The 16,546-nt window shown below is 41.8% G+C and overlaps 1 protein-coding gene across 1 annotated transcript in view; it reads left to right on the top strand.

Annotated features, from left to right (window-relative positions):
• nrg3b (neuregulin 3b) overlaps nt 1-16,546 on the top strand; it is a gene marked incomplete at both ends in the record, with an annotated part of 232,394 nt that overhangs the window by 147,783 nt on the left and 68,065 nt on the right. The window lies entirely within an intron of this gene.

Below are 16,546 nucleotides of genomic sequence, written 5' to 3'. Positions count from 1 at the left end.
ATTAAGCGTACTTATCTGTCAACTTGTCATGGCAGTCATACAAGCTGCTGGAAACTAGTGAAGTGTGTGTGTGTGTGTGTGTGTGTGTGTGTGTGTGTGTGTGTGTGTGTGTGTGTGTGTCGTGTGAGAACTGTAAGAGTTAAAGTGCCAGTTTTATTGTTACTGTAGAAAAAAATATGAATCTTGTATTTTTAATTAGAATTAGAGTCATAATGGGGCTACTTGGAGAGCCAAATGATTTCTGAGGTGGTACTTGGCTGGGAGGAGGAGTAGGACTAAGGCCCTATACGTCCTCTCTGGGGAGGTGGTACTACCTGTCAGTGGGGAGTGTTGGCTGATGAATGGATATCAACATCCTGATACAGGGGGGTCAAATTATGACGGGCAATTCCTGCTGTCAAAATATGACCCCCCAGTCAAAAAACTACACTTTGTTTGAAATAGACACTCATGCTTTCTAAGGGGGTAACCACCTGTCAGTGGGGAGTGTTGGCTGGGAGGAGGAGTAGGACTAAGGCCCTATGGATTTGCACTGGAAAATGTATCTGGTTTCCAGGGTGTTAAAAAAACAAATAGTATAGGGTTGGCCAGAGGCTTCACCCCGAATGACATATTTTTGTAACCTAAACAACATACAGAAACACATTTTTCCATATTATTCAGATTCAATCACTATTTCAGGACAGAAACTGCAAAGAAACGAACTAACACATCTATATTTTTCCTGGTACTAAATACTTATGGTGTATTATTTGTTCCCCTCATGTTTTTAGTACCCTTATGGTGTCTAGTAAAGATTTCTTGTTGTTGCCCAGGTCAACTAATGTCCCATGGGGTTCATTTGGTGACCATTTTCAATCAATGTCCACACCAGTGGCGAAAACACAGATTTTCATAACTCTTGAACCACCCACCAACCCACTTTTTCATTGCATCATCATCACTGATGACACCAGCATCCAACAGGTCAATGAGACATTGGGGCAGAATTGTCCCACAAGACCAGGCAGGCTCACAAATCCCTCCTTCCATCTTCCTTCCTTCTGCCACCCCTGACCTTCATCATGGGGTTTAAGCCTCCAAAAGATTGACTCAGCTGCTCGCTTGTAACATGTCACTATAGTTCACCCGCTGGATGTGGCAGATGAGTGCGTCCTGGCACTGGCAGAGGGGAAAGCAAGCAAAATCCACTCTTGATTCCACCAAGACTCAGGAGAGGCCGAGGCGTGGACTTTCTGAGAAATTCATAGTGCAAGGTCCAGCCACCCCAAGACTTTCAGTTCTTTCTGCATGAGTAACGAGGAAAATTTGCGACAGCCAGTTGAGGCTCAAGGTCTGGGGCAGGAGGCAGTATCCCGTCTTGCAAAATGTGAAACTGCTCTCATCGTGGAAGGAACAGCTCATAAACTTGTGGCATTAGATGTAGAAGTGAGTTGATTGATCAATATCTAGATAACTTTGGTGAGTTCTTGTTTTAGCATATTTGAAGAATGATTGTTGATGTTGATGATAGATCAACATCAACCTGCTCAATTATCTACCTTGACACTGGCACAGGCAGGCATCGCCAGCTTGTAAATGTCAGGGACCTGGCAACCTCTCTTTGCCATCATATATAAAAGGTGCTGGGTCACACACAGTGGCAAGAGTGAGTTTTTTATTTTATCTTCATATTCATCATAATGATCGAGACAAACATTTAGCCTATCCAGCCTTTGTCAGTGTCATCAGTGATGATTAGAGGGAAGAGGATGAGGTGGAGTTTGATGATGGATGATACTGATCAGTTAAATCATAACTAGACACCATAAGGGACCTAAACAAAACTGGTTACAAAAACATTCGGGTGCTGGTGGAGCCTCTGGCCGCCCCGAACTGATTCTACATGAAACTATTATGGGTCATTAATGAGGCAGAGCCTTGATAGTAGCTATTCAAACAATTATAATAATAACACATTTTACATTATAAAAACAATAAAGCATCAAAATAAAGCACTTAAGTAAACGTGGTCAATTCAACACAATACCAGAAACAGTGACAGAATGATTAATGATAAAAAAGTTAGTAAAAAGTGAGTCTTTTAAAGTATTTTAAAAGCCAGTAAAGGCAAGTAGAAGATGCTTTCTCTTTATCACCTCAGGTCACAAACAGATTCACAAGTTATTAAAAGATCAGACAAGTCGCTTGGAGCCTTTCTGGGACATGCTCTAAATGTGATCACTCACTATCACTAGTCATTAGCTTCAAGCACTGCAGTCATTATATCCAAGTCAAGCGAGGACAAGTCAAAGTTTATTTATATAACAAGTTTGATACGACATGCCTACACTCAATATGCTTCAACATGAAAAGCAGGCAAAGTTCATACAGTACGTGCCACAACTAGCTTGCGAAAAGGGATATATTTTCTGTGTGCAGAAAATATATTGCAGAATTGGACCATAATGACCAAAGGCACCAGACCCTGATTCAGAATATATTCTGTTTAATGAGGAGACCATTATCTGATGATCTAAGGTAGTGGTTCTCAAACCTTTTTGTGTTAAGGGCCCCCAAGTTATTAAAGAATATTCTGAAATCGTCTCAATTTCAAGCTCACAGCGGATCACACAATGTGAATTGTAGATCTGCTATTTGTTTCATCGCCAAAGTATGGAATAATTATGATTACAGTGGTTGAAATGATTGTGATGCTATATCAACACATTTCTTTGGGGACCCCTAAGGTTCCCGGACCACACTTTGAGAACCACTGATCCAATTAAGGGATGTGTTGTGTGAGCATGTCAATAATGTAAGAAGGAGCTAAGCCATTTACTGTATATATTTAAAAACAATGAGAAGCACTTTTTAAATCAATTATTTGAGTCACTGCAGAGACATTGAAATGTGAGTGATCACTGATGTGTTCAAGGTTTTAGTTTTTTAGTTAATACTTGTGAATTATGAATAAGGCTGGAGTTTATTCAACACCTGCTTTGTTAGTCCAAGTATGAACCATCAAAGAGGCTTTTGAAGATTCTGAATCTCTTCTGACTTATGCTGCACAATTGCAACTTCCAGTTGCAAAAAGCTCAGAGTCCAGTTCATGACCACAAAATGATGTATTAGAAACTCAACTCAACTTTAGTTTCACATGATCACTGATGTAAAATAGGGAGTAATGTTTAATGCAAGCTGCAGTTATATTTTAAACAAGAATAGAACACCTGGAGGTGTTTGATTTGATTTGATTTGAAAAGCATTGAAAACACATTGGTACAGCAATGTCAGGATTACACAATAAAGTCCTGAGACTTATTTCAATTGAGGTCCTCTCACAGTCAACAGATTAATACGTTGAAAATACACCACAATACAAAACACATGACCGTAATATACAGTAGGCCTATGAAAACAAAACAAATGCTCCCTTATATGTCCTACTCAAATGACTCTCGATCTGTAGGAGAACCAATTCCAATAGACATGCCTTTGTCTGCTGCTTAAAAGACCTCAGCTTGGTTGTCAGTTTGACACCGATTATGAGGTCGTTCCACTGTGTGGCTCCTACGTATGTAAATAAAGGATCCTTTGCCCACTTTAGTATTGAAAGCATGAGGGCTCACATCTGCTATATAATACTGGCTCTTGTGAAATGGTTGTGTACTTTGTTTAACTGAGTAAAAACACGTCTTTAAAAATGGTGCACATGGGTTCCAAGGAAAGGTTCTGGCACTGCCCTTCCGAAGTGCGGAATGACGTCAATTTGTAGTTACATTTATACATTCTCCATTTCCGGAGAATAGTTTGGAGGGTCGGAAGGAGTATGGACCACACTTTTAGTTATGCACATCTTCCAAAAAACAATCCAACAAAATTACATAGTGAACCTGAATAACCACACCAGGTCATTTTGGGCCCAGTCATGCATCTAAGGTTTAATGTTGAAAAATGTTGTAGCTTTATAACTATATACCACCATTGGATTCCTTGAAACTGAAAATGTAGGTTTAGCAGATAAAATCAAAGTTCCAGCATATTTAGAGGCTGAGATATTACAAATCGTAAATTATATATCGTTTTCAAAAATGTATCGTTTTGCAAATCTTCAAACTAAATCCAACAAAGGTTTAAATCAAAGCATAAGGAACCTGACTACTTCCCCGCATTACAGAATGTATAACCACATATTATCTGTATCCGCTGTGCACTACTGTGGAACAGGTTGAAGTGGGGCTTCAGCAGAGCGAAGTTAATTGATGGAATCGAAAGATTGAGGCTGTGCCCCTTGAGTCTTCTCCTTCTTATTATTTTTCTTATTATTGTTATTATATTATTACAGTGACTGCTACACTCACTCCAGGAAACACTGTAATTTTGTGTCAGCTACGAAGCCTGAAGGTTTCCAGCAACTTGTAAAGCACTCAGGGCTATAATTATTCGAGGATCTTCAACTACAGGAGTACTGCATGGTCTAGCCATGAGTGTAATTATGATGAAACAGAAAGGCTGCTATAAGTGACGCTAAACCTAGAGGGGCTGCCGGCCAATTTCTCTGCAGCCGAGTGGCTGTAATGTGAAGTGTTGATTACAGGTTTCAGGCTGATGTTATTGAAAGAAAGAAAAAGAAGACCCAGACAGTTACAGTAGGCTACAGTCGGGCTTACTGCTTGCTAAAGAACAAATTATTAATTTGCTCCATCTCTTCAAGGGAAAGGCTCGCTCGACAGTCTGGAAGAGTTCAGGAATATACTGGGTGCAGATTTAGATAATACATAGAAAGGAATATAAAATCTGAACTCAGTGTGCAGATTTTATATTTTATACGGTATTCCTTTCTATGATTTCCTCCAACGTTCAAACTCATTGTCTGCTTGATGACATGTCGTCTCTGTCGGGTGAAAACCTCATTATGTCCAAAACTGTTACTTTTCAGGATCCTTAGCAGATCCACTTAACCCATTCTGACCGGGAACCCATTTCGGTGTTAGCATCATGTTATGCTTTAGCTATTGAAAAATAGCAGATCTACAAGCTCATAGCGCGCCACCGAGTGGCGCGATACGAGCTTGTAGGTCTGCTATTTTTGAAAAATTCGAAGAACGACTGACATTTTTAGAATCTGATCTCAGGTCAGAATGGGTTCATCAGACCAGTGTGTGTCCAGTGGAAACCTCGTATGAATCTGATCTCAGGTCAGAATGGGTTAAGCTGCGTTTCGAGCTTGTCGATCTGGTATGGATGCTTTTGTGTGACGCTGTATAGTATGATCAAATAGGACGTTCATTTATTAGGAAAACACAAAAAAGTTTGAAACAGCCGTTTCTGCCTGTCATCATTCAACAATATTATATTGTCACTGGTGGGCGGGCTTGTATGTTCCTTTTCAGGAAATGGCTCCAGTTATTAGTCATGTCTCACGAGAAAGGCAGGAGACAGAGAGGAGGGCAAAACCCAGGCCAGCTGTGAGAAGGGCTATTAACCAATGTTTACCCCCCAAAATATGTGCCCGTTACTGGATTGAACTCTGGTAGGCAACAGCAAAGTAATCACCAAATTGAGCAATGCTAACAATACGATATTGTAATTCAGTCATTTGAAACACAAAATGGAACCCCCCACTGGCACATTTCATTTAAAAAAAATCCTTTTAGGTGATATTATTAGTTATGGTTCATAGCAGCTTTCCCTCTAGTGAAAATCTAATATCTACAGGTTATGCAAACCCAATTTTCTTCCAGTAGCCTACGGTATGTACTTGTGTCTTGCAGTGTAAAATAACAACAAAACTCTTTGTTCAAAATGTCCTCTCATCATTCAGCACAGTTTGAAACCATCTGACAGACAGGGGACTCTTAAGATTATTTTCAAAGTACAATGAAAGTACTTTGAACTGTCTATTGCTCACAGAGGGAATAGAAATTGTGCCCGCTTATAATGAGTTTTAGTGAGGACCAATTATATAAGGTGGAAAATGGGTGCAGTGCTCCTTATGTACCATGACATTTTTCCTGTGAAGCTGTTTCTAAAAAAAGTAAACAAAAACAAAGAACTCTGTCACTTATCTCATATAGGCTGTCATGTGCATTTAACTAGGCTACTATACAGTGTATTATTGCGGATAGAAACAGGGGTGTTTAGCAATTAGGGAACAGGGACGGGTTTAGCAATGGGTTCTATGCACATTTTGGAAAGAACTTCCCTTCGCTAGGTGTTACCGATGATAATGAAGGCTCTGTTCCATTCTGGTCAAACATAGTCAGGATTCTGCATGATGCACATTAAACTGCTCTCAAGGTACACGACTAATTCCGCTAAATCCCTCTCTGACTGTGACTGACAGTTCTAGCTTCCAGTCTATTCATAATAGTGAACCAGAATATTATATAGAAAGTTATATTGAATTACAGGTGTTTAGGATAATGTGATTATGCTCTGCAAGCATGCTGTAGGCTACTTAGGAAGAACTAAAAAGGACACTTTCACAGCTTCCTGTTGTGTGTGTGTCGTGCACGTGCGCTGCAAGCGTGTTCACTCCCGCACATGCAAAAATGATGCGGTTATAGAGCAATTTGGTGCGGTTATAGAGCGTTTTTGTAATAATTTACTTAGTAGGAACACTGGTACTGTAACTGAGAAGAATCTATAGGTTCAAAGTATGGGTGACTGACAACAACGTCAATAAGCCCATTCATGGCATGGTCACCGTCTTGATAAGAACATACTGGAAAATACATAGCTCAGCTGTGGGTGCCACATCCTACTACAAGTACAACATTTCGCTACTTTCTTTAAAGATGGAGTGCCACAATGTATGTATGTATTGTATGTATTTTTCCAGTTTCTCATGTGTCTATGAGGTGACAGTACTTCATTAGACACCCTGGAGTTGTTTTTATGTGCAATGGTGTATTAACTTTGTATTTAGGGTTTCTTCCTGGAGGATGAACCCTTGACAGTCAAACGGGCCAATGAAATAAACAGTAATATAGTGACACCACACTATCAGCCCCTCCCCTAACCACTACCCTTTATCATACAACTACAGCTGTGGGTGTGGCTTTACCACACCCACCACCCATCACCACCCACCAGGCAAACCAGGCATACTTAATTAACTGGTGGGTGTGTCCATATAAAAGCATGATTTTAACAAATACTGTAAACTTTTTGGGAAAAGTTCTTCCCTCTTATATTGTAATAATTACCTGATGATCATGTTTTAGGGTGGAAAAATGGTGGCACTCCATCTTTAAAAATCGTACCTGATTCGGTCCGACCATGATGTGTGCACTACTAGTAGAAAGTTTAGAAACCCATGCATTGTTTTTTTTTATTGCTCTCCTCTCAAACGCAGGCAATACGGTCGAGGGTGGGGTGGGTGAGAGGCCGGCCATTCTCAAGCCGGTTGACTGCAGACACACAACTTCAGCAAGCCGGCTCCACTATGGAGGACTGGGGAGGCCGCATGGGAGGGGCTGCCTCGTTTGAGGCTTTTTCCACCCTTTTTTGAGTGGTGCAACCACTCCAAGGAACAGCAATGTCCGTCCTCACCTATGTGACTATAAGTACAAATAGGGGCAAAAGTGGCGCTGTTGTGCCAGAAACGGAGAGAGAGAGAGATGTGTTGCACTGTTGCCTGCTAATTACAGAGAGAGAGAGAGAGAGAGAGAGAGGCAGGGGGAGAGGGGAGTTGCACCACTCAGTTCACATGGGTGTGATTTGTTTTTCTTCGTTCAGCCTCGCGGCTCATACAAGGTCATCAGCCCACGGGGTACTTGACCCCTGTGACCCCCCGTCTGTGTGTGTGTGTGTGTGTGTGTGTGTGTGTGTGTGTGTGTGTCTGTGTCTCTATACTTGAAGACAAACAAGAAATGTTTGTTTCATGGTAACAAATAAATCGCTGCTTGACAGATGTGCAATTTTTCTGCTATTTTCAATGCCGTCCTAAGGCATTGATGTCCTCATAGTAATACAAACGTGTGTGTGGGCATTCGTGCCTTTATAGAAAGAGGCTTTGTGAAGCTCAAGGCTGCTCTCGCCTTAGCATTGCCATAGCAACCTCTTTCCTCATTAGTCTTGCAGCAGAAATGAAAAACTTGCTACTGTGTCTGCTGTTCCAAAGTCCTCACAAGCATCTATTATTGAATTTGAGAGAATTTCTCAATGCAAATAGCTTTGTGTGCAGTTCTGGTGGCCAAGTCATAGATTTAACATGTGGCGTATGTGCAAGTGTGCCGTTCACGCCTGTGCTTTCGCCTTTCTGCCCGTGATACGTCACTGACTTCACCTCTGCATTTTCAACCCAGCTTGGTGGGTGTGCGAATACTGGCCATTCACATTGGGGCTTTGCTACAAGCAGCAGTCGCTCAGTGTTGAAAGTGAAAGTGTGAACGAGCCCTTTTCTCTACCGCGTCGAAGCACAGACAAAACACCGTCAGTGGCCAAAGACACATGGCTGAGTGCACCATGGGGGGTGCAAAGTGTTTGTTCTGGCATACATAAGAGTCCGACAGCCATTAGTCCGACACCCTACCCAAACATAAACCTAACCTCACAGCAAGCCACAGGTTAGTTTTAACCTGCCACGCATGTCGGGAGCAGCGGTGTTGTCGGACTAATGCCTGTCGGACTGTTAGTATCTAACCAACATATGTTCTAGTATTAATACAAACGTTTGTGTGTGTGTATGTGGCGTGCGTGTTGCTTGCTGCTATTTATGCTTGCTATTTACTGTATTGTATGTTGTTGACGTCTTCACATGCTTTGAAATGGTGTAACTTTCACCTACTGTACACGTGATCGATTAGCACCATTACAGTAATTCACTTTTAATTGTATGACTCACTGTAGCCATAAATAATGCATGAGGATATGCACATTTAATTGGCTCATCTAAAACAATGTTGACATAAGATATTAACCCATTTAGTCCTGACGTCGAAATTGGTTCTCAATATTTCATGTCAAGGACCCCAAAAATTATATGTAATTGGCCGCCGACGCCCATCTGAAAATATGTTGTTCCAGGGACCCCCCAGAAGCAAAGATTTGAGTTTAAAACTGAAGCTCTGAAAGAATATATATTCAAAGATTTGAGGCACATTTTCACGATTTTTTAAAAATAGCAGCAAGCGCCGCACTATGATCTTGTAGATCTGCTATTTTTCAATAGCTAAAGTATAACAGAATGCTTAAAACACCAAAAGGGGTTCCCGCCCAAAATGGGTTAAGGCTAATTAAATGAACATGTATAACGATCCCGTGTCGTAACTGTTACGATGGCAGTTTCAATAGTTAATGGAGCATGGTTCTCAATGGGTCCTGGGGTGGGGGGGGGGGGGGGGTCCCCAGATTTATTTTATTTTATATATAGCATCAATGTCAGTTTTCCGACTTTAACCCTTGTATGGCACAATCTCTTTTCAGATGGGGTTCTGCAGCTAAACAGCAACAATAAACAGGTTAATTTAGCGGTCCTTGACATGAAAATGAACCCCCCCCCCCCCTTGTATGGGTGTTAAATCGCCATCTGGATGGGCAGTTTGGATTCCTTCCATTCCTGGTAAGAATCTCCTACCTCCTCCGTGATGCCTCCTATAATTACTAACGCTATCTCCTTCGTGCAGTAATAGTAAGAGACTTGACACAAGAGGTCAACCTGTGGACTGACCTCTACTTGCAGTCGGAGTAAGGATAGCGGAGATAACACAGAGCAGAATAAGGACATGGGATGCCGTTACCGTTCTGGGTAACAAATTCAGCAACTCTTGCAGATCAATGGAGCCTCTTAAAAAATGGAGGGGGGAAAATAGATAAGAAAAAGTCGTTTTGGCAACCAACCGGCCTCCGGGTTCATCTAATCCTCAATGGAAATTAACTGAGCATGACTGGACACAAAGTAGCTTTTTCGAAAGTTGAGACGTTTTCAAATTGAGAATTCACCATTGTGAGAGCATCGCTCTGACCCCCACGAGGACATTCTGACGCTTATGCTTTAGTATAGGCTTTAGGATTAGATTTAACCTCGAAGTAAGTGATTTTGTTGAAACTTCAGAATCTAATAGATTCAATCTATTGCTGTAGAGTGTTTGTTCAGTAACGATGTTCTCCCCGTCTCTCTGGCTCTGAATGAACAGGTTGGGTTACCAATTTTATCCAATCAGGAGAGAACCCATACAACATGCAGGATAAACAAGTGAAATTGGAAGTGATGAAAGAAAGGAATGAGCAGCATTGTTCCCGTTTATATAGTATAATTATTGCGACTGCAGGTCGCATTTACTATATGAAAAGTTGCATTTCCCGTCAGTCCGTTAGTGGCGTCACCCCCACGCCTTGACATATTGGTTGTTCAGTTTGACCCACCAGTTTTGGAGATATGGCTTATAGAGTAATGTCTTGCAGGAAACAGCGAGTTGAGAAAACAGGCTTGAAAGGTTCACTTCTGTGGTCTCTAATATTACACCTATAGCTACATGCATTTCAGATATGTTCTAGTATGTGAAGAGTCTGACTGTGCTCAGAAAACTCATTTTGAAAAAAAGAAAAAAATGTTTTTCTTCTCTGGTGAAAAGCTGCAATTTGCGCGATGGCAGTTGCACATATATCACGTCTAGTCACCCACGCATCGTGACATCACATCTAGTCACCCACACATTGTGACATCACGTCTCCATACATGGTCTCACGCATATCTCAGTCTGACATCATCAAACCCTCTACACTCAAGACACGCTATATATATATGGCCTAATGGCCATGATCCCTGGCCATGGCCATTAATCCTCGCCATACCTGTCTTTCATTGTGCATTTGTTGGTGAAAGTTGATCCCATAGCAAATCGACAGCACTCACCCAGCAGTCTGCTGTTACCCAGGCGGATGTGTGTGCACGCGCGCTCTGCCCCAGCAGTGGATGTGTGTGCACGCGCGCTCTGCCCCAGCAGTGCGACCTCCACACTCTGATGGAGGAGACTGCCGACGAGCGGCGCCACCGTCTGGCCAAAGAGTCTCACAGAGGACATACATGGTCACGCATATCTTAGTCTGACATCATCAAACCCTCTACACTCAAGACACACGAGTATAGTATAGTACTCTCTCCTGATTGGATGACATTTGTATCATACCATTCAGTCTTCTGCAACGGTTTGTATAGATGGCGTGCTATTTAGACTGATGCTAGGTTAATTTGTTTACCTGGCATCCTATGGATTATATCTGTTGCTATTATATTGTTTAGACCAGTGGTTCCCAAACTTTTTCAAGGTCCCCCAAATTGACATTTGTTAGCCCGCAGAACCCCGTGTGAAAAGCTATGTCAGGGACCCCCATAATAGAAGAATTTTACAGCTCTAGCAGTGATTGCTGCTAGAGCTGCTAGACTAAAGTTAATCTACGGTTACTACGTTTCTAGCGGGCTTCGTGTTAAAAAAAGAGAAAAAAAGGTAGACTAAGTGATTCTTCGATCAAAGCAAAACTTTTTATGTGACAAGGTTAAAGCTTTATATTCTGATTGTAATCAATTAGACATTAGACATTTAGCAGACTCTCTTTATCCAGAGCGACTTACATTAAAGGAATGTGACAAAATGAATCCCGTCAATTAGCTGCCACGGCCCCTTTGATCCTTCTCCTCTCGTTTCCCTCCCGACTGCAGGGAGCCATGCAGTCGTACGTATTAAATTGTCACCGTGCTGTCAGTGTGTGACAGGCTGCTCTAATCCACAGCCGTATCGCTCCAGTGCTCATCCATGCTGCTAGAGAAGTCATTCTTCAGCCTTAAAACCAGCCTCACCACCCCACCTATTGCTGTATGAAAGACAAGTTCATCAATGTGGGGTTCAGATAAATGTATACCCTGGGGCACAGAGGCGCAGTGGCCAGTGGGTATACAGTCACAGCTAGAAGGTCCCGGGTTCGATTCCCGCCGGGGATGCTGTGGGCATGTTCTCTCCTCCTCCATGTCATCAGCGCCCATACCCGAGGTTGGGTTGGCGAAAGGGCCTTTCTGTGTATAGTTTGCATGGTCTCCCTGTGTCCTTTGTGTAGGTATCCTCACAAAACATTGAAAACAAACAAAAACATGCAGTAATCCTGATCTATAAACTGCCTCCCCCTGGTTAGCTGCATGGGGCGCCTGATGGAGGGTAAAGGAACTGGTTGGAATAACGTGTTCCTTCCACGCGTTACGAAGTGACAGGTAGATAGTACTTGCATGTGAATGTCTTCCCTTCAGTGTGAGAGTGATGAGTTCCATGCCGGATCATCCCACTGTACATTCTGTGCCACCGTACTGTCCAGCCTCCGTTCATTTATGCTTACTTTAGACATGGCTGGTGGTGTTAATTTCTGCTTCCATGTGTCAGTTCTGTCAGCGAGCCTATTTTAAAATTGAGACTGCCTGTCACCAGACTGCACATGTCCATATTCAGAATATCTTGTGGTTCTCTGGAGGTAATTTTTAATAAGCTATTGGACGGACATGTTGTCACACACAGTGACTCTGACACTATATTGTACAGCGGAACACCCCAGTCCAGTCTACAATGAAACATTTCTCATAGTTTAGTACAGGTGACTTGACCCCAAACAAGTTCATGGTTGCTACCAGTGGTGGAAAAAGTAGGCTACTCAAAGTTTCAATGTAAAAGTACCAATACTGCAATATGGAACTCTTAAAATTCAAAATGTTATGTACTTGAGTAAAAATACAAAAGTATTGGCCTCAAAATGTACCAAAAGTAAAAGGACTTTAATGTCTCATTTAAAGTTTTCAAATGTATAAAAGTTATTTTTGAAAATAGCAGATCTACAAGTACACAATGTTTTGCATCGCGACACATTGTGAGCTTGTAGATTTCAAATGGCCGAAATGTATACAGGGCTGAAGTGGTTACTGTATGATTTGTAATAATAATAATCAAAATCTACAAAGTAACTAACATTTTCAAATAAATGTAGTGGAGTAAAAGTACAATATTTACCTTTGAGATGTAGTGGAGTAGAAGTAAAAGTTTTGGAAATTGGAAATACTCAAGTAAAGTGCAAATACCTCAAAATTGTACTTAAGTAAATGTACCTAGTTACTTAACACCACTGGTTGCTACACAGTTAAATTCCATTTTATTGCAGTGCCAACTAGTTTGTCTCGGGACACTTTACATGAGCAGAGATCCAGCATTGTCCCACTCTGAACACTGTGCCAGCAACAAACTCCCCTTAAGCCTTAACTGGAAGAAATACCAGGAAGACCCATGGCTCTAGGGTTAAATACCAGGCAGACCCATGGCTCTAGGGTTAAATACCCGGCAGACCCATGGCTCTAGGGTTCGGCCATCTGCCTCGACCGTGTCGGGAAGTGGAAGAAATTGGAGATAAACAGAACGAAGGAGACAGATGCACTTATTGAATATCATGTTGTTATTGTCTTATTATTGTGCTGTGGTTTAGATATTAGGAGCTTATACGTAGGCACAAATCATTTGGCTGTATTGTTGTTATTGTCTTCAGCTGTCATTTTTGCTGAACTAGAGTGTGCACAATGGAGTGAGACTAAAAACATATATGGCTGGTGATGCCTAGTATTGTGCTATTGTCAAAAGGTTGTACTGTAATCGTTGTAAAACCTTGTATGACTAAAACCGTTACTTTTCAGAAAATGGTAAAAAAAATGTAGTTATTATTTATAGTCACAAGCTCTTGCTAATGCTTTTATGTGGTGAAATATTCATAAAGTGTTGCGAGCTGTGCTCAGAGCTGTGTGGCGTTCATTAACAGAGATTAAGACTAAACTATAGACAATCCACCAAACGGGACGCTGTGTACTGTACAGACAGAACCGTCTGTCACATGCATTGCCTCATGGGATCTCAAGCCTCCTATTACGATCCTCCATTTAGCTCAGCAAGACTATAGCTTAAAATACATTGTCTTTCAACGTAATCACTGTTTACGCTTGTTTTGGTTAGTATTAGTGCTGCTGATTAACTGTAAATGTTCACGTCATGGACTTCATGAATGTTTAACCTGGGACCAGACATATCTGCCATTGCAAAAATAAATAAAAAAGAGTTGCCCTCGGCAGCAGTGATATCTGTTTGACCAAGCCAGGCTAACTCATCATATTACTGTACTGTTTTTTCTCGCCCCCCAAGTTAGTCTAGTAGCCAGCCCATAGAGCCCCATTGTGAACCCGGACATGTTGAGTACACCAACGTTTTATGTTAGAAAAGTATGGGTCCCCAGCATGTAGAAACTGCCGGATGCTAACTTTAACAACCTATAGAAGGCAAAATATTCAAAATGTCATCATGCTTTATGTAGCATGTGACATGTTAGGGGGTTTTCATGATGCTGAATATATTACAAGCATTAGTTTTGCAAAAAAAACACTCATTGGGCTAAAAAAGGCAGTTTCCACATGCTGGGGACCCATACTAAACATTTATAAGATAAAACGTTGGTGTACTCAACATGTCCGGGTTCACATTCTGGCTACTAGACTAAGTGGCGAAAAATAAAACTTCTGGGAACTCAGATTACTGTGACTGTGGCTACGAAGTAATACTGCACTGTAATGGTGCACTTTATATAGCTCCGTTATTATCCAAAAGCACTTTACAGTGAGCATTGCAGTCACCCATTCACACACATTCGCACAGTGGGCAGAGAGAGGTAAACCATGCTAGTCGCATCATCATTCTGCCCACCAGGAGCATTTAGGGCAGTGGTTCACTGGGTGTGAGTTTTGGATGGTCTCAACAGTACATTGCACTTACCCATTTAGTGTGTGGGCACTTTGGACTGGTGGTGGTGGCGTGTGCAGATTTGCACGCGTACTCTTTAGAAAATTCTGTAAATGTTTCCGACAAGAACTGTGGGCCCTTTATCGCACACAGCCGTTTCTGTCTTGTGACGGGTGAAAGCTTGTGTCGTGTTGAACAACTCCAACGGTAACCTTCCGTGACTGCTCAGTTCACATGTGATTTTTATGTTTTGATTAGGTGTGTGTCATGCTCAATTGAAGCACGGGTAGATGGCTATTTCAACCAATCAGATTGCTTCCTCAAAACTACCTGTTGTATAATCATGTATTATGGACTAAGTCATGCATGATCTTCTACAAGTCAGCCAATGAATGTCTTCTTAGTAGATGTTTTATTTATTTATTAATTTTGTATTTCTGTATGTGTTGGGCATGTTTTCAAATGTGGTTGATAGACTGATTAGCCTCATTCCCATTGGCTACACTTTTTTTTCTTTTAGCTTTTGGTGCACAAAATGTGCAAACTTTGTCCTGCACAAACTTTCCCATTGATTCCCATTGACAATGAATGGACAGTTTTATGTCATAGTGTCTGAGCAAATTGACAGTGTCTATTTTACGTCATGATGATGTGCGATGATAAGAGCACGCCTCACTTCACACGGGTGTGCTGCCTGGACCATTGACAGCTGTCACAGATGTCCCCACCATCTGAAGAGAGATGCCAGGTCTTTATGACTTTGTTCTTGGCTCTTATTCAGATTTTTAGAAATTCCCCATGGCCATCATGGAGTTTCTCCAGTGTCTTTCTTTTATGGAGAGCTTGTGGATTTCCCCCCCCATCAACAGCCAGATAACGATATGGTCCGATGACCTGCCAGTAATGCTTAACTTGAGGATTGTTGCTTTCAAAGTCCATTCCGTCAGGCTGTATTTTCTTACTCTTCTGCATTGTTTAATCCTCTATCTCTTCTCCGGGCGTTTGTCTGGGGGCCTTCTCCAGCCTTCTCTGGAGGCCAATTAAGGATCCCTTAGCTGAGGGAGAGAGGAAGCAGATTCAACATTTTTTCATAGATTTTGTAGACGGCTTCATATACTTGTTTGACAGCTTATGGCCCAGATGTGCTGTCCTTGTTCTGGCGCATGGCCCCAAATGCGTAGGCCGTCGTGCACATTTACACAAGTTAATAGGATTTTTTGCGAAAGGATCTGTAGTCTCTTTAATGGTCTGGTCTCAGTAATGACATGGTTCTGTAGGATCTGTAGTTGTGGACCCATAGCCTGGATGGAAATGCGGGTATTGACCAGTAATATAGTAGCCTGCCCCAGCCAGTGTGATTTCTGGTGTAGAGGGGCGGATTCCAATTTGCCAGCGAAATCAGAAGGTGGATCCTATTGGTTCACCAATCTGGGCAATCGACCAACCTCTCAACTGATAAGAGAGAGGTTTTGCAACTAAAACAAAGAGGGATTTAACTGAAAAAGAAGATAATGTACTCTGGCGATGTACAGTAGCCTACATACAGTAATTAAATGGTCACATGTGATGTTTATTTATTGTCGGGGATGATGTTAGTGCATACAGTAGCATGTTCACAGGCTGTTTGTTTTGCAGTTGTGTTAAGTGGTTTGACCACGGCTGCAGATGGCACACATGCTTGGAGGGTAATAAATGCTATGGGTGTACATAAGGAGAGATTAGCAGAGAGACTGGTCTCTGCCACATGAGCCATGGGCAAACAGGGAAACAAACCTACGTACCTTCTATGATGTCACTGAGCATCATGAAGC

This window comes from Protomyctophum bolini (assembly GCF_963924005.1).
Source record: "Protomyctophum bolini genome assembly, chromosome: 18".
In the NCBI taxonomy this organism is placed as follows: Eukaryota; Metazoa; Chordata; class Actinopteri; order Myctophiformes; family Myctophidae; genus Protomyctophum; species Protomyctophum bolini.
The sequence above is the reverse complement of the archived record's forward strand: the minus strand, read 5'-3'. Positions and strand labels throughout refer to the sequence as shown.